Below are 25,909 nucleotides of genomic sequence, written 5' to 3'. Positions count from 1 at the left end.
GTGACCATATGTGTGTAGGTTTATCTCTGGGCTTTCTATCCTGTTCCATTGATCTATATTTCTGTTTTTGTGCCAGTACCATACTGTCTTAATTACTGTAGCTTTGTAGTATAGTCTGAAGTCAGGGAGCCTGATTCCCCCAGCTCCGTTTTTCTTTCTCAAGATTGCTTTGGCTATTCGGGGTCTTTTGTGTTTTCATATAAATTGTATGTTTTTTTGTCCTAGTTCTGTGAAAAATGCCATTGGTAATTTGATAGGGATTGCATTGAATCTGTAAATTGCTTTAGGTAGTATAGTCATTTTCACAATGTTGATTCTTCCAATCCAAGAACATGGTATCTTTCTCCATCTGTTTGTATCATCTTTGATTTCTTTCATCAGTGTCTTATAGTTTTCTGCACACAGGTCTTTTGCCTCCTTAGTTAGGTATATCCCTAGGTATTTTATTCTTTTAGTTGCAATGGTAAATGGGAATGTTTCCTTAATTTCTCTTTCTGATTTTTCATTATTAGTATATAGGAACACAAGAGATTTCTGTGCATTAATTTTGTATCATGCTACTTTACCAGATTCTTAGATTAGCTCTAGTAGTTTTCTGGTGGCATCCTTAGGATTTTCTATAGATAGTATCATATCATCTGCAAACAGTGACAGTTTTACTTCTTTTCCAGTTTGTATTCCTTTTATTTCTTTTTCTTCTCCGATTGCTGTGGCTAGGACTTCCAAAACTATGCTGAATAATAGTGGTGAGAGTGGGCACCCTTGTCCTTTTCTGATCTTAGAGGAAATGCTTTCAGTTTTTCTCCATTGAGAATGATGTTGGCTGTGGGTTTGCCATATATGGCCTTTATTATGTTGAGGTAGTTTCCTTCTATACCCACTTTCTGGAGAGTTTTTATCATAAATATGTGTTGAATTTGTCAAAAGTTTTTCTGCATCTATTGAGATTATCGTATGGTTTTTAATCCTTTAATTTGTTAATATGGTGTATCACATTGATTGATTTGCATATATTGAAGAATCCTTGCGTTCCTGGGATAAACCCCACATGACCATGGTGTATTGATTACAAAGTCTTAAAATTAAAACACTCTGCTCTGTTTAGCTTATTGAGGCTAACAAGTGCTTATATAAACCTAAAAGAAAAGAGCTCAAGAATTCCCACAGAAGGAAGAAACTGGATTTCTGATGCTTTAAATGTACTGACTCTTTAAGAAAACCCCTTCACACACAGAAACTTCCAATTCAGAAACTGACAAGCTCAGGTAGTCGAATGGTTGGATTCTAGGTTCCAAAGAAAGAAAGAGAGAAATGAAAATAGATATCAAGCTAGCACCAGTAACTATACAAAAAAATTCTGTGAAGTATTTTTAATATTTTAAAATAAATATAAAAGAATTAACACACTTCTAAGTTCATCTAATATTCCTAATCAAGGTGAATCCTCCTACAAATCAGAGTGATTTGATAAATTTGGCTTTAAAAAAGCTAAATCTTAACTATACTTCAATTAGAAAAATTTTTAAACTTATTTGATATTCAGAACCCCCCAGAAAAAAAGCTAAATGTCTTCTCCCTGATTTTATTACAGTGAGGAATATAATGCAAGTGTAATATTATATAAATGCAAAATTTTTTAAAGAAGTTAAAATGAAGAGATCCAGAAAGAGTGAAAATGCTTGGTCACCATAAAAGTTTATTTTTAATTGACTTATCAAATATATAAATGTACTTATTCTTCATAACATTTAGATTATGGAAATAGATTAAAGAAAAGTCCAGGCCATAAAAAGTCTTATGATATGCTTATAAGATTAATTTTAAAACTAATCTTTAAAGCTTAAGGATGGTCATCTATCATTGTTTAGTGTATGTGCGTGCATCTAGATGTGTACATAGGGACTTCCCTGGTAACCCAGTGGTTAAGAGTCCACGCTTCCACTGCAGGGGGCGAGGGTTCAACCCCTGGTTGGGGAACTAAGATATATATATATGTAAATTTTATAAAAATTAAAAATATATAGATGTGTACATATTGAAATCTATTAAAACTATTTGACTGATTTTAAAAATAGAAGCTATGTATATTAAAGGACTGTAACTGAGAAAGAAAACTCATCTTTGAGTACATAATTTGTTCTCAACCATGAGGGTATAAAATGTTATTTACTTTCTGCATATTCTACCCAGATGGCAAAAGTTTGTTTGTTTTTCTCACCCTACCCAAATACAATCACTCAAAAGGGTCTGTTAACTTTCTTGTTTTCTTGCTGACTTTGCATACTTCAAAACTGTAAGCGGTTGTAATTAAACAGAACAATAAGGGCTCCCACAGTTATAAAGTGGCCAAAATTATTATTAATCTTCTTCATGTTACTTTAGTTATTATAAAGTATTTTTTCCTGATTAATAGCACAGACAAGGCTGTGGTCATTTCCTTTTGGGGGCATCTGTGTTATTAACTGGAAACTCTTGTTGGTGTTGCCCTTCCCTGAGTTGGGCCATAAATACAAAGATTTGAAGTAATAAAATCATCAAGGTGTTCTTTTATACCCAAATTATTGTCAGCGCTTCCTAGATGACCACTAGGTAGCACCAAAGGTCTTCTCCTCCACTTTGTAACCTACTGCAAAGCAGTCACAAAAAAGAGGATGCCAGAAATAATAGTGTATTTTATACCCTTTAAAATTTTTAGCCATTATTTTTTCAAATATTTTTTCTGCCTTTTTTCTCCTCCCCTTCTGGGATATCAATTACACATTCGTTGAACTGCTTGATATTCCCCCACATGTCTCTTCATATTTCTTGTCATTTTTCAAATTGATTATTGGAATTGAGTCCACTAATTCTTTCTTCTGCCATCTCCTATCTACTCTTGAGCCCATCTAGTAAATTTATTTCAAGTACTGTATTTTTGAGCTCTAGAATTTCCATTTTTTGTTATAGTTTCCATATCTATGTTGCAATGTTCTCATTCATTGATATCACATTTTCCTTTAATTCTTTGAAATTTTTTCCTTTAATTCTTTGAACATATCTACAATAGATGTTTTTATGTCTCTGTCTGCTAAATCTGATATTTGGGCCCACTCAGAATCAGTTTCTATTGACTGCTTTTCCCCTTTCTCTGGGTCTCACTTTTCTGTTTCTTTCAATGGCTAGTATTTGGGGTTGAAAATTAGACATTCTAGGGACTTCCCTGGTGGCACAGTGGTTAAGAATCTGCCTGCCAGTGCAGGGGACATGAGTTAAATCCCTGGTGCGGGAAGATCCTCCATGCCGCAGAACAACTAAGCCTGTGCGCCACAACTACTGAGCCCATGCGCCACAGCTATTGAAGCCTAAGCAATCTAGGGCCTACATGCTGCAACTACTGAACCTATGTGCTGCAACTACTGGAAGCCCTTGCTCTGCAACAAGAGAAGCCACCGCAATGAGAAGCCCATGCACTGCAACCAAGAGTAGCCCCAGCTCGCCACAACTAGAGAAAGCCTGTGTGCAGCAACGAAGACCCAATGCAGCCCGCCCCCCACCAAAAAAAAAGAAAAAAGAAAAAGAAAAGAAAAAAAAAAAATTAGATATTCTAAAAAATCTGTTGCAGTGATTCTAAATTCTGATATGTTCTTATGATTACTGAGTTTTTATTCTAGTAGAAAGTTAACTTACCTGAACTGAAACTGCAAGGGACTTTGTGTCCTTTGTGGTATGCAGCAACTGATATATCTGCTTTGTTCTTATGGCTATCCACTTAGATTTTTAGCCTGGCCCCCTGTGCAGTCTCCCATGTGCCTGTGTAATTTGGACAGAGATGAAACTCAGCTTTTCTGTGGTTTCCCTGCCTCTAAGATTTCACACCTAACTACCAGCTGTCCTGCTGGCCTTGAACTATATCTATTGGCACTTCAAGTCCCTGGGCTTCAGCTTTCTGCTGCTCCATCTAAACACAGATGGGAATACATTCAGTCAATTAAAAAAAAAAGCACTTCTAACTATATACTCAAAAGAACTGAAAACAGGTGCTCAAATAAGTACATGTGCATGCATGTTCATAGCAGTACTGTTCACAATAGGGAAAAGGTTGAAATAGCCCAAATGTCCATTAACAGATGAACGGATAAACAAATTGTATACACAGGCAATGGAATATTTTTTGGCCACAAAAAAAGGAATGAAGTACTGGTATCTGCTACAACATGGATGATTTTAAGTGAAACATTATGCTAAGTGAAAGAAGCCACACAAAAAGGCCATGTATTACATGAATCCACTTACATGAAATATCTGTAATACATAAATCCATAGACGTAGAATACAGGTTGGTGGCTGCCAGGGGCTGGGGGTGGAGGGGAGGGTGGACTGAGGATAAACTGCCTAGTGGGTGAGAGGTTTTACTTTGGAGAGATGGAAATGTTTTGGAATTAGATACATGTGGTGGTTCACAACATTGTATATATATTAAATGTCACTTTCGCATGATTAATGTATGTTGCATGAATTTCACTTCAATTAATTATTTTTTAAATTATTTTTCAACATCACTAGCCATTAAGGAAATGCAAATTAAGACCACAATGAGATATAAATACATACTTATTAGAAGGGCTAAAATAAAAAATAGTGACAATACCAAATGCCAGCAAGGATATGGAACAACTGGATCTCATACATCACTGGTGGGAATGTAGAATGGATGATCATAGTTTGCCAGTTTCTTATAAAACTAAACACCCAACTAGCACAACAACACAGCAATCATATTCCTGGGCTTTCATCCCAGAAAAGTGAAATTTTACATCTACACAAAAACCTGTACACGAATCTTCACAGCAGCTTTATTTGTAATAGTCCAAAACTGCAAACAACCAAAATGCCCCTCACTAGGTGAATGGTTATATAAACTGTGGCACATCCATTCTGTGGAATACTAATCAGCAATAAAAAGGCATGAAATATTGAAAACACATGGATCTCAGGGGCATTATGCTAAGTGGAAAAAAAAGCCAATTTCATAGGGTCAAAAAATTCACATGCTGTGTGATTCCATGTACATAACATTCTCAATATGACAAAATTGCAGTGATGGAAAACAGATTAGTGGTTATCAGGGGTTAGGAATGGTGAGGAGGGGAAGGGTGGATATGACTATAAAGGGGTAGCACAAGGGAGATCTTTATGGTAACAGGATCATTATTCATCTTGACTGTGATGGTGGTTACCGAAATCTACAGTGACAAAATGACATAGAACTACACGTACGTATTCTATCAGTGTCAATTTCCTGGTTTTGATACTGTACTATAATTATGTAAGATGTAACCAGTGGGGGAAACTGCGATAAGGGTACGTGGACCTCTCTGTACTATTTTTGATACTTGCTGTGAATCTATAATTGTTTCCAAATTAAAAAGGAAAAATAAAAATAAAAATAAAAAGTATACCTCAATAAAGTTGACTTTAAAAATAAAAATTGTTTTTTAAAAGTTAAACCAAACCATGGAAATTCCCTGGCAGTCCAGTGGTTAGGACTCAGTGCTCTCACTGCTGGGGCCCAGGTTCAATCCCTGGTCAGGGAACTAAGATCTTACAAGCCTCAAAAAGAGTTAAACCAAACCACCTCCAAAAAAAAGAAAAAAAGCAAATAAAGCAAATGCTCAGATCTTGCTCTATGTAGCTCCCCATTTCAAGTATAGATTTCTCTTTAGTCTTTACCTGTCTTGTGCTGGGTCTCATGAGTCCTCTCTTGCACATGCATACTTAAGCTGTCAAAAGCATTTGGGTAGAACTTATATTCAAAATTTGAGTCTCACTCCTTCTATAATTCTCTTGCTGCTAGGATTTCCCCCTTTAAACTTCCAGCTGATTTTCCAGCCCTGAAAAGTACCTTGAGCCATAAGACTGTGCTTCTCCCCTGTTTCTTTAAGCCACAGTCATGGGGTTAGGAAATGGCTTCAGATCAGAGAGTCACAAACTTACAACTCTTACTCTTTGCAGTTGCAGCATTTTTCCTTCCGTCTCATCTTGTGCACTTTCCAGTGTCTTTAACAAGTTTCTTAAATCAAGTTTTATAATTGTTACCCGCAAGAAGATTCATTTGACCACTTCATCCCTCCACAATTACCAGAAGGCTTTGTTTTATATTTTTTAATTATATCAATCTTATTATAAGAGCTTCTTTGTCATCAAACCCACAATATGAGAAAAGTTTCCAAATAAAAAGAAGCTCCAACTCCACCACTATTTTTATAGGTCAAACGTTCTTAATATGAATATCTTAGCTACTCTATTCCTCAGGATAGATAGAAACATAATCAAGCTCATATGTAATGTCGAAAAAACTGACCTTTTGGGGATAACAGCTTTATTAAAATTATATAATTCACACACCGCATAATTCACAATGCAGAGTACTAACCACTATACAATCACGGCCACATAGCACATAATTCACACACGTAAATTGTACTGTTCAATGTTTTTAGTATAAATACAGAGTTGTGCAATCATTACAATAATCAATTTTAGAACATTTTTATCACCCTCAAGAAGAAGCCCTATTCCCTTTAGCTATGACCCTTTTACCCCCTAGTCCCCATGAACCTACACAACCACTAATCTATTGCCTATTCTGAAAATTTGGTATCAATTGAATCATATAATATATAGTCTTTCAAGACGAGATTCTTTCACTCTGCATAATGTTTTCAAAGTTCATCCACATTGTAACTTCATTTCTTTTTATGTCCAAATAATATTCCATAGTATGAATATACCATATTTTGTTCATTGATTCATAATTTTTAATTGGGTTGTATGCCTTTTTTTTTATTGCTGAACTGTAAGATTTCTTTATATAGTCCAGATACATGTCCTTTATGAGACATATGATTCACAAATATTTGCTACCATTCTTGTGGGTTGTCTTTTCACTTTTTTGATAGTATCCTTTTTTTTTTTTTTTTTTTTTTTTCTGTGTTGGGCCTTCCTTGCTATTCACAGGCTTTCTCTAGTTGTGGCAAGCGGGGGCTAATCTTTGTTGCAGTGCACTGGCTTCTCAGTGCACTGGCTTCTCTTGTTTTGGAGCACAGGCTCTAGGCACGCGGGCTTCAGTAGCTGTGGCACATGGGCTCAATAGTTGTGGCTCATGGACTCTAGAGCACAGGCTCAGTAGTTGTGGAGCACAGGCTTAGTTGCTCCGCGGCATGTGGGATCCTCCCAGACCAGGGCTTGAACCCATGTCCCCTGCATTGGCAGGCAGATTCTTAACCACTGCGCCACCAGGAAAGTCCTGATAGTATCCTTTGAAGCATAAAAGTTTTTGCTTTTTATCAAGTCCAACTTATTTTTTTTCCTTTTTTTTGCTAATGCATGTGGTGTGATATTGAACAAACCAGTGACAAATCCAAGATCATGAAGATTTACTCTTATGTTTTCTTCTAAGAGTTTCATAGTTTTAGCTATTACATTTAGGTCGTTAATCTATTTCAAATTAATCCTTGTGTGTCGGCAGAGGCAGGGGTCCAACTTCATTCTTTTGCATGTTGACCACACCATTTGCCGAAGAGACTATTTTTCCCTCATTGAATTGAATTGTTTTGGTATTCATGTTGAAAATCAGTGGACTATAAATGTGAGGGTTTATTTCTGGATTCTCAATTCCTCCATTTATCTATGTGTTTATCCTTATGCCAGTGCCTCACTGTCTTGATTATTTTTGCATTGTTGACAGTTTTGAAATCAGAAAGTGTGAGGCCTCCAGCTTTGTTCTTCTTTTTCAACATTATTTTAGTTGTTCTGGGTCCCTTGACTTTCCACATGAGTTTTAGGACTACCTTGTCAATTTCTATAAAGAAGCCAGCTGGAATTCTGATACAGATTGGGTTGACCTTATAGATCAGTTGCGGGAGTACTGCCATCTTAACCATGGCAGTAAGTCTTCCAATCTATGAACGTAGGATGTCTTTCTATTTATTTACACTTTTTAATTTCTTTCAGTACTGTTTTGTAGTCTTAAGAATATAAAGCTTGCATCCCTTTTGTTAAATTTATTCCTACAATTTAATCTTTTTATGCTATTAAAATGATATTGTTTTCCTAATTTCATTTTCAGTTTACTCTTTGCTGTTGTATAGAAATACAATTGATTTTTGTACATTAATCCTGTATCCTCCAACTTTGCCGCACTTGTTTATTAGTTGTAATAGCTGTTAGTGGATTCCTTAGGATTTTCCAGATACTAAATCATGTCATCTGCAGATGAGATAATTTTGCTCCTTCCTTTACAATTTAACTGCCTTTAATTTCATTGTCTTGTCTGTTTGCCCTGGCTAGAACTCCAGCAAAATGCTGAATAGAAGAAGTGAGAGTAGACATTCTTGTCTTGTTCCTCACCTCAGGGGGAAATCTCAGTGGCGTACAACCTTTATTTTTTGCTCATGTAACATGTAAGCCATGGGCTATTGGAGGGTCATTGCAAGTGTGCTCAGTTCTTCTTAGCTTTACTCTGTAGGCATAGATGTCCTTTCATTCTAGGACCCAGCCTGAGGCCTTACCTGGGCTATGCTATTCTCTTGGCAGAGGGCAAAAACAAGAGGCTGAGCCAAACCACATAATCACCTTAAACCTCTACTTGGATGTGACATGTGTCATATCCATTCGCACTGTATTGCCAAAGCATGTCAGTGGAGCTCAAAGTCAAATCTATACTCCTCCCACAAGAGGCATGGGACATCACCTGGCAATGGGCAAGGATACACAGTCCTCTTACAGGAAAGGTGGGGAGTAAATAACTGCGAACAATAATATCACCTACCCTATTGAGTCTATATTTAATTTCCACCATCTCTAAGAATTATGAAAATGATTAAGCAATAAGTTCAGTTAATATCTTGACACAAAAACACAAGGAGGCCAGCTACTTTTTGTGACCAAGACCATGGTTTAGAAATTGCCCGAGGTCACAGAGGAGACTATATAGGAAAAGTTATCTAAAACTTCAAAATAAGGGAAAGTGAGGATTGTATGACCTGTTAAATAGCATGGCAGCACATTTTCTAATAAGCCTTTTAGTCACCTGACTATCTCAAGATCTGCAACTTAAACTATCTACAATGAGAGTCCAGAGAATTTTAGTCTTATAAAGTTAGAGGTTAACTTCCAAAAAACTACTACAAAGTGATTCACTTTTTGGAGTCTGCATGGTTCAGTGAATAACCTCGAAATTTTCAGTTTATTGCACTATAAAACATTAGCCAATTTTGACTCTAACTTACTCATTTTATTTTGGCATTGTTTTCCCAACTGCCTAGATGAATCACTGTTTTTCAAATGTTCTTTGAACAAGCATTCTTTTATATCTGCTGATTCTTTCATTGGACTTGGCTGGAACAAAACGTTGACACGTGCTAACAAACTACTTTGTCCGAGACTTGTGCTTTTACAGATATCACCTAGGCCAAGCAATTTCCCTTGAACCTCTCTCCTTCCAACCTCTCACCTATCTTCTGTGCTCCCACAGTATCCTGTACTTTTCCTATCAAAGCACTATTCACATTGCACAGGAATTGCGTACGAATTTATCTCCCCTCCTCACCAGACTGTGAGCACCTTGGCATAGATCTTGCCTCGCTTGGATCCCCAGGGCCAAGTACAGTGTCTCCCACATCCTATATAATCAATCAACATTTGTAGAATGAGTGATTGGTCTGTGATTGTAGCAAGTTGATGACAAATAACTAAAATGAATGAATGAAGCAAGAAAAATTGGTCTTTAGAATTCAGGGGGTGATATCATAATAGACATAACAGCCATGGGAGAAAATTAAAGAAAGTAAAATTAAAGAAAGCTGGTCCTTACTTTCAGAAAGGCCAATACATGAAATTCAAATTTAGGATACAAGAGTACACATTCATTTTCCTAAAGCTTCTTTGTTTCATGAAATAATTTGCTACAGTTCCCTGAAACAACAGGATCTCCTTCGGTGTTTAAGTACCTCTTATTAACTATCTGACTGAGTTAATTTTAGAATCTGTTGACAAATGAAGATCAGAAGTGAAAATGTGAGTCAATGAGAAAATTATTTGATTCATGTGTGCGTGTGTTCTAGAGCACTTTACAAGAACATACTCGTTGTGTAAAGTGAACCAGGAGCACCCAGGATAATGAACAAGTTTAGCTTACAAGCTAATGGCTCTCTACCTCTAAAGGCCTTGGGATAAAAAAAAAAGAGGGGGAGGGGAGAATGAACGTGTTTTTATGCTTCATTTTAGCACCTTAATGTTTGCCATCTTACTTCACTATCTCCCTGATCAAGCCCTCCCTCCCCCTGTAAAACAAAGTATCCTCCCATCCTTCAAAAGGGGACATATTGTTAATAATGCTACCATTTAAGTAAGCTACATGACTCAGAATTTTAATGTAAATTTGTTTATCACTTTAAGTTTTTTAATATTTATTTATTTTATTTATTTTGGCTGTGCCAGGTCTTAGTTGCAGCATGCAGGATCTTTAGTTGTGGCATGTGGGATCTTTTAGTTGCAGCATGCTAACTCTTAGCTGCGGCATGCATGCAGCATCTAGTTCCTCAACCAGGGATCGAACCAGGACCCCTGCACTAGGAGCGCAGAGTCTTTCCCATGGGACCACCAGGGAAGTCCCTATCAGTTTTAGCATGTGTCTCAGTTGAGCCACTGAGTATGTTCTGCAAATGCGGTAGGTAAGTGAAAGTTTTGTTAACTGAACTGTGGTTGTAAAATGTCTTAAGGAAGCTTTCTGATTAAACATAAAAGCAAATCACTTATTTCATACCTCAGCAACTTTATGCTTCACCAAGGCAGAGAATGCATGTTGGACATATATTTCTTACTTTCAGAAAGAGTTTAAACTCTATTTGGATGGGTAGGCAGTCAGAATTTCCCTGGACATATCCCACAGGGAACAGTGAGATGTGGTTCCCGAAATATTCCTAATGACTTCATCTTTCAACATACTAGCTCTAAAACGATTGGGAGTATGAATGCATGAAAAGTCCCTCTGGCTTATATCTTCTATTACCCATAATGTTCTTTCTTCAAAGGTTAGTTTATTCTTGTTCCTAGGACATTAGACATCTACCTTTTATATCTGCCAACAGAAATGAACAATTAAAGAGACCCTGAGAAAATGTGCCATGTAAATTGCCTCAATGAATATTATTTTAACTATAAAGTGAAAAAGATGTGTTTGAAAAAATTTGAACTCCAATAGTTTTGTTAAATTGCTCTAAACTAATATCCTTTCCAAAATAATGGCCGCTTCTACCAAAATAAAAATAACCAGAAAGAGAATTTTCTTTAGCCAACTCATTGTCTATCAAAAATAATTACATGAACCTTGAAAAGAAAAAACCCTGCTATTTAATAAGAGTTATAGAAAAGGAGTGGCACGCACTGTTGTATAGAGACCAATCTGGGAATTCATTTTACTCAGGCTCCCTGGTGAAAAAAAAGCACAGATGAATTAGCCTACCAGTCATCTCTAATTTATCAATGGGCTGTGCTCCAAAATTTATCTGTAACTCAACTGTTTGAAACTCAGAACATATTTTCCCATAAGAACAAAGGGTAGTTAGGGTCTCAGACCAGCTCACAAAAGCCTACAGCTTGTAAATCTATCTTAACCATGGAATTGCTGGTATCAGTCTGCAGGCTGGATCCTGATAACAATAGGCCAGAGTACAGAAGACAAGAAGAAAAGGATCTCCTTTTCCCTTCCTGTTGCACAGCAATTTAAAGAAAACTTTCCCGGGACGTCCCTGGTGCTCCAGTGGTTAAGAACCCATCTTGCAATGCAGGGGACAACAGTTCGATCCCTGGTCAGGGAACTAAGATCCCACATGCTGTGACGCAACTAAGCCCACACACCACAACTACTGAGGCCACACGCCACAACTAGAGAGCCCGAGCACTGCAGCAAAGAGCCCACAAGCCATAATGAAAGATCCCACGTGCCACAACTAAGACCCAACACACTCAATAAATAAATAAATAAATTTTTTTTAAAAAAGAAAATTTTCCCAAAAGGCCAAGCTTAGGTATAATACCATCTGTTCCCCTAATAATTCTGCCCAATGTCTTTAACTTCCCTTAAACCCCTCAAAGCTAACACAAGCCTAGTTTCATATTTGTTGAGGTAGAGGACAGCAGGCTGAGCAGCAGACAGTAGGGACTCAGCTATGATTCTTATATATGAGATATGGACACCAACTCTAGATAAATTGGGATACAGAGAAAGGAGTCTCTTCATGGATGTTGGGTGCATAGGTGGCACTAGCCATAAAAGGCAAGAGAAAAATCCTGTTACCAAAACCTGTACTCAGGGTTGGAGAAAAATCAGCAGCAAAGCTAATGCTTGAGCTGTTGAGACACCTGTATAGCACTTTTCATACTCCTCTAGCTCAGGGTAGATTTGGGCCCAGAGTCCAACTTTGGGGCTCAGTTTAGAGGAGGTTAATGGTCCAAGATGAACTGAAGAACAGCGAGGGGAGGGAATCAAGCAGGTGATAATGATCTGTTGCTCTGATTAAAAAGTTTCTATTCATTTGGAGGAAATTACAAAGAGGTCAGATACTTATTGTGTACCCACACTGTGCCATGCACTATGTTAGGTGCTGGTATTAAATAGCCCGTGCGCTCACGGAGCTCACATTCTAGATCAGTGTTGAAGAGTTCACAGGAACCAAACAAATCCTCAATGAAGAGGCAAAAGAGGGAAAAGCACAATTGCTCCCAACCCACTACCACCTAGACTTCCAAACCAGCCACCTTATGTTTTTGGAGGTGAGTGAAATGTAAAGTATGACCAAGTCAACTACTGCAAGAATCAAACAACTAAATATCAATTGTGACATCTTCCTACAATGAAACTGAAGGAAACAAGCAAATACAAAACCCAGAAGCTTAACTTCACAAATCAGCCCAAGGTAAAACCACTAAGTGGGCCAGGTCCTCTTTGGCAACTTTGCCACCTCTCCTTTCAAACAGCCATCTGAGTTGCCGACTGTGGCGCTCTCCCAAGATCAGGCCATGTCTCTTTCTCTGACTTTTGGCTAGCTAAAAATCTCGGTGCTTTCCTAGGGAATATGAGAGCATGATCTACTATCATCAAAAATCATTTGTGCTTCGGTGCTAGTGAGAGAATGGGTTGCCCCCTCCCATGTTTCCTTAGGTTAATGAATGTGCACAACTGCAGAAGTGCTTGTAAAGTGCTTAATTGTGAGAATTTCATACACCACAGCTATCCAGTAGGGGGGATATTTTGGAACCAGGACCTTTCAGTGCCCACTCAAACTATACCTATAGACAACTACCTACCTCACCTATATATGTGCATAACAGGCCTAGAACCAAAAACCTCTGGAGAGTTGATATCCTTAGGAAATCTCAATCCTCTGATTTTTAAAAACAACCATTTATCGGGACTTCCCTGGTGGTGCAGTGGTTAAGAATCTGCCTGCCAATGCAGGGGACATGGGTTCAATCCCTGGGCCAGGAAGATTCCACATGCCGCAGAGCAACTAAGCCCGTGCACCACAACTACTGAGCCCGCGTGCTGCAACAGCTGAAGCCTGAGAGCCTAGAGCCCCTGCTCCACAACAAGAGAAGCCACTGCAATGAGAAGCCCTCGCACTGCAACAAAGAGTAGCCCCCGCTCTCCACAACTAGGGAAGGCTGCACGCAGCAACAAAGACCCAATGCAGCCAAAAATAAATACTCATTAAAAATTTTTAAAAAAAATTATCGAGCTCTATATAAATATGGGCCAAGCACCACTGTCTAAATGATCTCACCTAACCCTTAGGGCTACCTTATGAAATGGTTGTCACTATTAGCCTCACTTTACCAATGAGGAAAAAGAGGCACAATCCATCTTAAAAAGAGGCAGGGAAAAAGTAAAAGAGGAAGAGACAAGGGGACAAATAGAAAACAAAGAGCAAGCTGTCAGATTTAAACTTTACCGTTCAATAATGACTGAATGTATTGTCTAAACACCCCAATTAAAAGGCAGAGGTTATCAAATTGCATTTAAAAGCAAGGAAACCCATTCTAAATATAAAGGAAAAGGATGGAAAATATATACCATGCAAATACAATCAAAAGAAAGCTTGGAAAAAAAAAGAACGCTTGAGAAGCTATATTAAGATTAAAGCATATTTTGGAATGAGGACTATTACCAGGAGTAAAGAAGAATACTTCATTTTGATAAAAGGACCAATTCACCAAGAATATGTCATCCTAAATGTGCACACACCTAATCACAAAGGTTCAAAATACATGAAACCAAAACTGACAAAACTAAACGAAGAAGTAATCATCACAATTATATTTGTAAATTTCAAAACACCTCTCTCAGTAATCGACAGATCAAGCAGACAGAAAATCGGCAAGGATACAGAAGATTTGGAACTCCACCAGCCAACTTGACCTAATTGGCATTTATAGAACACTGCATCCAACTAAAACAGCATACACCTTCTTTTCAAGTGCACGTGGAATATTTACCATGGCAGGCCAGCTGCAGTGCCATGAAACAAGTCTCAGTAAACTTAAGAGGATTTAAATAATTCAAAGTAAGTTCTCTGACCACAGCACAACTAAACTATATATCCATAACAGAAAGATATCTGGAAAATTATCAAATATTTGGAAATTAAGCAACAAATATCTAAATAACACATGGGTCAAACAATAAATCACAAGGGAAGTTGGAAAATATTTTGAGCTGAATGAAAATGAAGATACCACACATCAAATTTGTGAGATGCAGCTAGAGCAGTGGTTAGAGAGAAATTTATAGCATTGAATTATTAAATGTTTATACAACCCCCCATTCAGCAACATCAGAACATTATGCAACAAAAAGTAAAGAACAGAGGACAAAACCCAGCCCTGAGGGACTTCCCTGGTGGCGCAGTGGTTAAGAATCCAACTGCCAACGCAGGGGACACGGGTTTGATCCCTGGTCCGGGAAGATCCCACATACTGTGGAGCATCTAAGCCCAGGCACCACAACTACTGAGCCCACATGCTGCAACTACTGAAGCCCGTGAGCCTAGATCCCATGCTCCGCAACAAGAGAAGCCACCAGATTGAGAAGCCCGTGCACCGCAATAAAGAGCAGCCCCCGCTCATCACAACTAGAGAAAGTCCACGAGCAGCATCAAAGACCCAATACAGCCAAAAAAAAAAAGGATAAATAATAAATCTTAAAAACAAAACCAAAAACAACCCAGCCCTGAACACAGCTCCAATCATAGAAAAGTGAACCACTGCAGATACAAGTTAAAGGAGAAGGTATAAGTGGTATCAAAAGTAGGTCTGAATCCCAAACTGCTTACCTTGGTAGTAGGTGCTTGCTGATGACGTGTAGGCTAACAAGAGGTTAGATCCAGGAAGGTCAGTGAAGGTAGGCTGGAGAAGGCAGGCGAGTCAGTGAACAAGAGCAGCATGTGCTAGCAGAGCTGAACTCTGATCCCAGGACAGAGGCTATTACTTTTGATTTTAAAAATATTTCTTGCTAAGGATGGGTTTTCCTTGGGGCCTAATACACTTATCTCCCCCAGAAATAGCCTCTGGATGGGTTCTGTCACTAATTGAGGTAAGAACAGAGATGCTGGGATTGTAGGCTAAACTCTGTTAATTCCCAAATATCATTCCCACATTATAATCACCTGAGGAACTGCTTTTAAAACTACCCCAGGCCTGCACTACAAGAGAATCTGATTCAGTATATTTGGAGGGGGGTGGGTGGGCTTAATGTTTTCGATTAATTCTGATTCTGATGATTCCCGGTTTGCATACTGGTATAAATCTTACCACTAATAACAATTGCTAACAGGTACTGAGTACCTGCCATGTACTAGGTCCTCTTTACGTGCTTTACACGTATTGTGAGATTTAATTCATGAACAAAAGACCAGGTGAAGAAGTGTAAGTGGAGCTCATCCCCACTCAGAGGAAACAGACAAGGAAAATCATCTTGACAGAGAGGCAATAACTTTTCAATGCTCTGCAAAGATACAAAAAATATGATTAACACTGATGAAGGCGATTAAAAGGATTGGTGACATCAGGCTTAGTCTCATGAAAAAAGACTCAATCTGTTCAACATTCTCTCTCCAGTGCCAACTTAGGGTTAAACCAGACCCAAAAAGGCCTACACCCTCTAGGTCTGAGTAGAAATAGGTTGGCTTCCTGAACATCTAAATCCTTCATGAGGTCTTCCCCGATCAACCTGTTGAGAACTAGACTTCCCAAATCACACACAGTCTGAGGTCACTCTTACCCTGAGTACTCATCATCATCTTAAAATGTAACTGGACCTCAGATGGCACGTGGTATGAATACCTTACTCTTTTTACATTTTATTTCCTGCTTGTATATCTTATAAGCATGATCTTTTGTCTGTATTATTGACGTCTTGGATCAATTATCCTGGAAAGCACAAAAGGTGCCTGCATAATAGTACCTAGCAGTGGTATATCTAATTACAACTCAAAAATGTTCTTTGATAATGCTGATATATGTAACCCTAGAAGATAAGTACTACTACACACTGCATTGAAATCAGGATCATGAAAGCCTTGAATATAGCACAATAACATCATCCTGGTTAAAATTTTGTGAGGACAGGGGAATAGCTCTTTATCAGTCTGATACTCAAGTCCAAGGACATCTGTCATCTGACAAAAACCAGAGGTTGTCTAAGTTAAAGTACCAGATCATTTTCTAGCTCCTATTTCTGAAAGGAAGGCTATTTCTCACTTGCAATGATGCATTTCTCAAGTTTATGTGCTCTGTGCTCAGTCAGAATCTTCTTTCCTTCTTCCTTCATTAAACATCTCTATTTAACAACATATCAAAGGAATTAAGCTTTGTTAGCCTGACCCATGTAGAAATGGTCATTATAGCTTAAAACAGAACCTAAGAATCAAAAACAAAGAGCAACTAACTCTTCTTACATTAATGTCTATCTTCTCAGGTTGCCACACACCCTTTCGTCACTATTTTCAATTTCTCTCCTATTGTTATTCTCCATTATCATCAATTTGTGTTTATAACTACAACAAAATCTGTATTCAATTAGCATGAATCAGCATCTTTTAAAGAAGTCCTCCGTTTATTCTCAACTCTAGATGAAATAAAATCTCTTTGGCCCTGACAGGATCTCTAGAAATGTTATTAAAAATTTCAATTAAAAAAATTAAACATGTAAACTTGCTTCTGATAAGTGATGAAATAGAATATTAAATGGCTGTAATATTATAAGCTTCATTCTACCTAAGAGGCAACCTTTAGAGATCAGAATCCACAAAAATGTAAAAAAAAAAAAAATCAAAGTCCAGGCACAGCTTTTAAACTAATGAGATCTTATGTTACTCAGATCATGGGAACCAAACAATGATCGCATGAGTTTCCTGATCTTTACAAACATGCTTATAAAAAGTAAGGCCATCAAAAATCCCAGTTTAAAAACCTGGTCTCAAATATTCAAAAATGCTTTCCTGGACTGAAGCAAAGCATCAGAGGCCTAGGTGCCTGAGATACATGCTTTGGTGTTATTGTAGAGATAGCCTTAACTCGAATGAGCTCAGGTGTTGGCCATCAGCTAACATTCAGGGCCAATACAAGATATTGATACATCCCTTTGTTTTATTTACTGAAAAGACAGAGCTACTTCTTTATGAGAATGCAAAGGAGAAGTTTCTTTAGGCTTCACTGCCAGAAACTGTTATTCTCCACCCCTACTGGCTTTTTATTTGATGGACATTAATTCCTGTAACTGACTATATTACCTTCTCTGTGTGGCCTGCCAGGCTTTTCAGAGCCAATTCATGACCCAAGTGTACACAACGGTTGGGGGTATTGGCCTCACTTGGGGTATTAGTTTCACCCAGAAATCAAATTTTGTCATTTACTTTTAAAATATTGTACTGTATACTTCTTCATAAATCCTTCTTGAAACACAGTAGGGTAGAAATAAAACAATTAGAATAATTATTGGAAAATAATAAGGCTACTGGGATTTCCACCCATACCTGGCTGAAGTGCTTCCTTGAAATAGAAAACGGCCCTATACCATGGACAAGTGACTTTCCAACAATAGACTGCAAATCACTTGTAGATAATTTGACAAGGCAAGATGTTTTACCTTTTGCCCCTAGCATTTAAGACAATACAGATGAATGGATGACCGTGTTCCAACTTACCAGCAGCTCGAGATGGGTTCAGGACTAGTTACAGAAGCTTTTTAGAGTTCTTTAGAACAAGACCCAGAAAAACAAACTTGCCACCTTGGATCCATCTTTTAGGTGAAAAGCTACAGACCCAGGAAAATGCACATACCACAAACTTGCATTCAATTTCTGGAGGGTCCACAGATATCCTTCAAGTCCGTTTATGAGCCTAAAGTTAAGAACTCCTTTCCAGGAAACAGCAAGCTTAGACAACCACTAGAGCTTAGAGCCTAGGTCCTGAGAAATCCTGGGTATCATGATTATCATGTAAAAGGTCCAAAGACAGATGGGGGATTAGGGATAACTCCTGCTCACAGGATGTAATAATAGTCATACTGTGATAACCACCTCAAAATATCCTGCTTTGCACATCTTCACTCTACATGATCACTGTTATGTAAAGGAGTTAAGTCCTGCCTCATCCAAGCTCCTTACGTGTTCCCCCCCCCCCACTCCCCAATGTTTGTTGTCTGCCTCCATTGACTAGAATGCAAGTTCCATGAGGGCAGAAACTTTGTTTTGCTCAAGGCTGTACCTCTGGTGCATGAGGCACTCAAATATTTTTGTGAACAGATATTCCATAGGATTCTCTATAGCAGGTTTTTGTAAATAAAATTTTACTGGAATTCAGTCATGCTCATTCATTTACATATCATCTTTGGCTGCTTCCACACTATAATGCACAGCTGAGGAGTTCCAAAAGGGTCCACGTAAGCCCACGAAGTCTCAAATATTTACTATCTGGCTCTTTACAGGAAGTTTGCTGACCCCCAACAGCACTCATTTGGCCTTTATTTCTCAAGTTAGACTGAAAGTGCTCTAGGTACAGGAGTTAGGTCTTAATACTCCTTTGTACATGGAACAGAGATGCTTTAAAAGAGCTATCAAATACAGATTTCCTTCTTCCAACATAAATCATTCCCACACAGCTAAATTCAAAGTTAGTGTTTCCCATCCTCAATGCACTGCTGGCAAGGCCAGAAGCAAAGGTTACCTGTGTTCAATAATTTAGGGGGCAAAGAGATTCTGATGCTAAGTAGTAGCAAATTTTCACAATCAGGAAATCTTTAAATGTGAATGCAAGGTAACAACTGGAAAGCTCTTCTCTGATACATTTCAAACAAATGATTTTGAGGTGAACCATAGTTCTTTCACATTGTCAAAGTCATCCTAACAATGTATCATGTTTTCAATGCCAGGCACATTATGGGTGCTCACCAGTCATTGGGTGGATCACTCTCCCACACTCACTGTGCTCATCAATGTTTGCAAATTATAATTACCTGAAAAGGGGCGTCGAGATTTGTATCCCTTTGGAATTCTAAAATATACTCAGCATGCCTCAATCCTTTTACAAATTAAAGACTTTATTGCCATTCTCTTAAAAAATTAATTTGCATACGTATCATTGGTTCCAAGGAACTGAAGAGTAAATGAATAATCCTAGGCATGATTTTAGCCCACTGTCTACCCCAGGTGCAGAGGTAAGCAAATAGGATTTTCTCATATTATTGAATAAGATGTCTGTCATTTGGAAACATTGTAGTCCATGGACTGACACAAATAAGAAGAAAGGGCTAGGAACCTTACTGAATCACCTCTGCTAAGTTATTTTTGAATAAGCAACAATATACACAATGATATACAATCATTTGAGAAAACTATTGTTTATTTAGAAAAAGGGTTACACGGGTAGAATTCAGTAGATAAAAAAATTTTCTTTTAAAAATGTCACTGTGAAATTTTTCCAGACGATAGTTCAGCAATACAAAGCTCCTGCAGCTGTAGAATTAAAACAATTAACTTTTGATCCCCCCCCCCAGATTTTTCTAACATAATTACAAGAAAAAATGGCAAGGGACAAGTGAGTGCTGGTACCTTTTTTTTTTTCAAACAGGTTTTAATGTCGTACACGTAGTATATAAAATTATTCCTAGGCATTGCATAAGACACTGATCCCACTTTGTTTTTTACTGACTAATATTAAAAACAGGCCAAATAATAGATTAAAACTGAGTTTTCAAATGAGGTAAATTCAAAATGGTTCAATAATTGTTTATTTTCCATTTCAAACAATAAAAAGGAAGCATTTCAGATTGAAAAAAACAAACCAAAAAAAAAAACTTAAAACCAGGCAATATTTAGTTAACCTAAAGTGAAATTCTGTACATATGTAACCTTATTTGTTTGTTGGAAACTGTATGCAGCACATTGTGCTAAAAATATGGAACAGTTAACACTTTCAGCCATTTACTGAAAATAAACATGTAGAAACTAAGCAACAAGTTAAATACAGTAATGCACAACTCAATTTTAAGTTTTCGGCATGGAGCAATAAAGCAGATAACTGAATAATTTAAAGAGATGCAAATGGGCCCTCTTCATTCATAATTCTCGGCAATCTACTCAGGAAAATAAATTTCTGGTCACAGCTGAACAATTTCATTCCAATCTCACCTGAAAGAAACAAAGTGATTATATTGATAGATAAGAAAGGAAGGAAGTGGGGGGAGGTGGGGAGGAAGGAGAGGGGATGGATGGAAGGGAGAAGGACGGAAGAAGGGAGGAGAGAAGGAGGAGGGGAAAGGGGGGGGAGGGAGGGAGGGAAGAAGGAAGGAAGATTTAAGAAAAAAAATCAATGAGTTCTGTCAATAACAAAGGCTTGAATTAAGTCCCTAGATAAGGATGAAATATTTGTGTATTTCTTATTGCCTATTCTTAGAAATCATTAAAGATAAGCACACTATGATGACTTAAAAAAAATATGGAACATTTTGTCTGTGAGAGAGGGAAAGGGGGGAGTGGGGGAAGGGGAGGAAGGAAAAAATGAAATAGAAACAAGTAAAACATTCCACAGGGACAAGCAATAGCTTGTCAAAAGTAAACAGAACACATAGCAATGAAAAGGAACCAATTTTACATGATCAACAAAAAAAGAAAAATGACATCATATTTTTCACAAGGACATGATTTTAATAGTTACTTATATTAAGATGCAATGTTTGCTAAATTATAAAAATTGCTTTAAAAATATATTGACTTAATTATACTCATTTCCTTTCCTTTATGTATTGACATTTTTCAAATACTGCATATTGAAATAAATTCAAAACATGATTATTACAACATGTGGCAAATAACTTCATATTTGCCTAACATTGTTCTCATTCAAATTTTAAACTAATGCTTAACGCATTACACTTTATTGATGAAAATACTACATTCATATATTTCATAAAACCAGAGCTAGAAGGGCCTTAGAAAATAATCACACTTGCATGAAATGCTGACAAATAATTTACATATCGTTTCTATACACCATTCTGTTCACACCATGTATAATCTTGACATTACCAATTATAATTATAGATACACTAATGTTGAACTTACAATTTTAATACTTAAAAATCATTGTTCCTGTTCATCACTGATGAATGGATAAACAAAAATGTGGTACACATTCATACAATGGAATAGTATTCCGTTATAAAAAGAAATGAAGTTCTGATACATGCTACAACATGGATGAACCTTGAAAACATGATACTAAGTGATAGAAGCCAGACACAAAAGGCCACAATATTGCATGATTCCATTTTTATGACATGTCCAAAACAGGCAAATTCATACAGAAAATTCATTAGTTGTTTTCAGGGACTGGGGGAAGGAGAGAATTGGAAGTGACTGCTAACAGGTGTGGGGTCTCTGTTGCGGGTGATGGGAGATGTTCTGGAATTAGTAGTGATAGTTACAATATAGTGATAAACTAAAAACCATTTAAAATGGCAAATTTTATGTCATGTGAATTTCACTTCAATTTTTTTAACTACAAAAAAAAAAGGGCAATGTTCTAATAAAGAGTATCATGGTATCAGTATGGCCATGACTAGAAGAGGAAATGGGTTCTCAATCATGAATATGTCATAATTACTGGGCAAGGGAAATTTTGATGACACACTTAAGGGCACATTGAAGGATAAAACTGCTATTGCTGTTAAAACATGTGAAGTTGATCCTTCCCACGAACTGAAATTAAAATTTTTACAAGAAGCCAAAATCCTCAAGCAATATAATCATCCCAATATTGTCAAACTCATAAAAGTTCGCACACAAATACAGCCTATCTACATAATTAAGGAACTGATTCCAGGAGGCGATTTCCTCTCCTTTCTGAGAAAGAAGGATGAACTAAAACCATGATATTTTCATTAGATGCTGCTTCTGGATGGCGAATCTCGAGTAAAAACTGTATACACAGGGACCTTGCTGCAAGAAACTGCCTGGAGGTGAAAATAATGTTCTGAAAATCAGTGACTTTGGAATGTCTCGTCAAGAGGATGGTGGTGTGTATTCATCTTCGGATTTAAAGCAGATTCCCATTAAATGGACAGCACCAGAAGCTCTTAATTATGGGAGATATCATTCTGAGAGTGACGCATGGAGCTTTGGCATCTTCCTCTGGGAGACCTTCAGCTTAGGGGTCTGTCCATACCCTGGAATGACAAATCAGCAAGCACAAGAGCAAGTGGAAAGAAGATACTGGATGTCAGTCTCTCAGCAGTGTCCAGAATGTATCTATAAACTAATGCTGAAGTCTTGGAATTACAAACTTGCAAACCGCCCCAAGTTCAGTAAACTTCCGAAAGAACTGCCATCAAGAAGAAAGACATACAATGATGAAACAGTGCCAAACTCAGACTTCAGGACTCTATCTTCCAGCAGAGTAATATTTTCTTCTCATTAACAATACGTTTATACCACATTACATGGAATATCCTTCTAAGGTTATTTTTTATTAACTATTTTTAAAAATAGGTGCAACTTTAACCATTATAATGAGAAAGCACAGGTTCTATCTAAATGCAAGAGATCCCACAAATCTATCTTTTCACAACTAGGACTGTGGATGTTTCTCAAAGGGTTTCTACTTCAGGCTCAGTTCAGAGCTGGCTGTCCTCCATCCTAGACACCTCTACTCTCTCGGTGCCATAAACTACACTGGTAATACCATCTTTGCTGGACACATTCCAACAAAAGCTGGCCTTCCACTATGCTAAGACAAGATTACATTTGTAAACATCACTTTCTATTAGGAATTATCTGGACACCCTGGGGGTTTTTCTTCTTTGCTTTTTGCCAGAAATACGCCCTGCTGTATTAGTAAAGTTGTCATTTCCCTATGTTCCACCATGCCCTCCTCCTTTGTCAGGGCATCAGAAAACTATGCATGAAATGCCCTCAAAGAGCACCCTTTCAGAGTTGAAGCAGCTGATTTTAAATGATGTTACTTTATAGAGAGCTGTGACAGCAAGGAGGAAGTCTGAAATGTTAGGTCTGGATAAAAGAGCAGATAGACTGGTGATCAAAGTAGGGAAGAAAAACAAATAGAAAATCAGCCTTATTATCAGAGCTATGCCTTTATAAACATACACACTTTCTATTTTTATGATCAAATTCACCAAAAAAGTCCTAAGAAATGTTTCAATAGTTCACAGATTCCTCATAATAGAGCCCTCTTGGATGGCAACAAAATTTATTTAGAGAAACTATGAAATACAAGCCCAGTGAATTAACACATCATTCCTGGTTAATCCTAGTACGTGTACACACACACACACAGAGGCACACACATGCCAAGTAGAGAGGCACACATGGATGAAGTTGACAGAAGTCCAATGAACATTTACAAGGAAGAAAGAAGTTATAGAAGAAAGACACAGGGACAATCATCCTAATTCTACTTTACTCCTTCATTTACCCTTAAACTGCTGCCTAGCAATTCTCATCACAGTAAACACGCTTCCTGAGGTATTCCAACTGGACAAGATGGAACAGTTAAAACTAGGGTTCTGTTCAGCTGAATCTCAGCACACCCGGGGTGCCTCTCAAGATAAATGTGGGGGAGGGATAGTCACCCTCAGGGGGAAATGTGGCATGGGAGCCTTTGGAAAGTGCTTGTGCCTGCGTCCAGATAAAGAACAGCACAGCACCTGAGTGAAAATGTGGTCTGCCTTAAGTGGAAGAAAGGAAAGAGAAAATCCCTCCTGTTCTCTCCAACTGTTTGGTGCCTATGAATATCAGGGCACAGAACTCATTGATACTTTAAATGATGACGATGAAAAGAAAAATAGTTTGGGTCTACCATTTCGATCTCCTAACAAAACTTTTGTACATATTTGATCATTGCTACACACAGACCCAGATGAAAGCATAATAAACCTGCCCTCAAAAAATATGTTGCAGCACACAAAGCAACTTCTTAAATAGTATACTACCAAATGCTGCAAATAAACTGAACCTTCTTTTGAGGGCAAAAAAAGTCAATGACGTTTCTCCTCAATTGCAAAGAGATATAGCTAACACTTCTGTACATAGCTCTCCATATGTAAAGTTAAAAGTATCTGAAACATAGCAGGTAATGAAGAAAAACACTTGGTTGTCTGATGAGAAGGAAAAGATGAAGTTACTGCCTTCAATAAGATCGCAATCTAAGGAGAGGGATATGTAACACACTAATATATACATAGGAATCAGTGACTAGGACTCTATAGGCAAGCTGACATACACGTGTAAGCAATGGGAAACTACTGAGAAAGAAACATAATTGAACACTCCCTACTCCAACATGTTACCACCATCTAGGACTGTGCCTCAACATGGTAACACATTCCTAAAATAAGCAATTTCTGAGCACTTAGGAGGTCAGTTTCCACCTATGGACTGAAGAAGAAAGGCTCAGAACAGGAATCACAAAATCAATTGTTTACAGGGGCTAGTATAAAATGGAAACAAATGGAAGTGAGCTGGATGGGGCCTGAATGAGGTAAAGCACAAAAAAAGACCCACCCTATTTAAGAGGGGACAAGCACCTAGACAGGTCTAGCTGATTGCTGCCATGCAGAAGTCAGGACACAATGTTGTCAGATGTTCCAGTTCTTCAAAAGAAAATGAAATTTGGATTCTGTTTTCTCTTCTGACTTTTAAAGGCAACCTTTTTTTTAAATGTTAAATATCGTGCAAGGCCAAGAACGTATGTCTAATAAGCCACATTTTGCCTAAGGGCTGAGAATTTGCAACCTTGGGTTTAAACAGTAAGAGTTAGGTTACATGTAAGAGACTAGAGGTGAGAGATGGATCTGTAAAATATATTAGGCCTCGTAGGAGTGTTAGCATAGGAACGTAGTATACTACAAATACAGATGGATAGGAAAGAGTTAATTGCTAATATTCTTTGAAATCAAGAACCAAGAATCCAGAATCAAAGTGCAAGAAGACTGAGCTGCTCACAACCTAGAAGTAAGTTTCAGTTTAGCAGTGTCTGGTTCACAAAAGGACTCTCAAAAGTTAGCTGAACTCAACATTAATGAATTGAGGACCACACATGTCAATTTAAAATTGCGAGGCTAAAGAATGGTTCTAAGTGGAAATTTTTCATAGAGAGGAATTTTTAAAGATTAAACTAGAGGAAAAGGTTAAAGGCAAAGCAGCTAGTAGTGTTCAAGAGACTAAATCAAGGAAAGATAAGATGAATTTGGACAACGACATTAGCAATAATGAGTAACAGGAGATACAGAGAACAAGCAAAAAGGATTTTGCAACTAAAAATTATTAAACAGGAAAAAAAGACTTTGGAAGGAATT

At 37.6% G+C, this 25,909-nt stretch overlaps 1 protein-coding gene and 1 pseudogene across 11 annotated transcripts in view; one reads left to right on the top strand and one right to left on the bottom strand.

Moving 5' to 3' along the window:
* The window catches only part of LOC130841395 (tyrosine-protein kinase Fer-like), a 49,277-nt pseudogene extending 26,264 nt beyond the window's left edge, over nucleotides 1-23,013 (top strand).
* Nucleotides 22,625-25,909, bottom strand: part of THOC2 (THO complex subunit 2) — a 104,346-nt gene continuing 101,061 nt past the window's right edge. For 9 of the 11 annotated variants that reach the window (XM_057719283.1, XM_057719286.1, XM_057719289.1 and 6 more), the window contains one exon: nucleotides 22,625-22,762. The gene's annotated coding sequence lies outside the window, so the exon portion shown is untranslated. Of the gene's footprint in view, nucleotides 22,763-22,790; nucleotides 22,918-25,909 lie in introns of those variants that run through there. The other 2 variants (XM_057719287.1, XM_057719284.1) reach the window with 2 other exon arrangements.

Source organism: Hippopotamus amphibius, chromosome X, assembly GCF_030028045.1.
Source record: "Hippopotamus amphibius kiboko isolate mHipAmp2 chromosome X, mHipAmp2.hap2, whole genome shotgun sequence".
Lineage (NCBI taxonomy): Eukaryota > Metazoa > Chordata > Mammalia > Artiodactyla > Hippopotamidae > Hippopotamus > Hippopotamus amphibius.
Note: the sequence above shows the minus strand (reverse complement) of the source record. Positions and strands in the feature narration are given on the sequence as shown.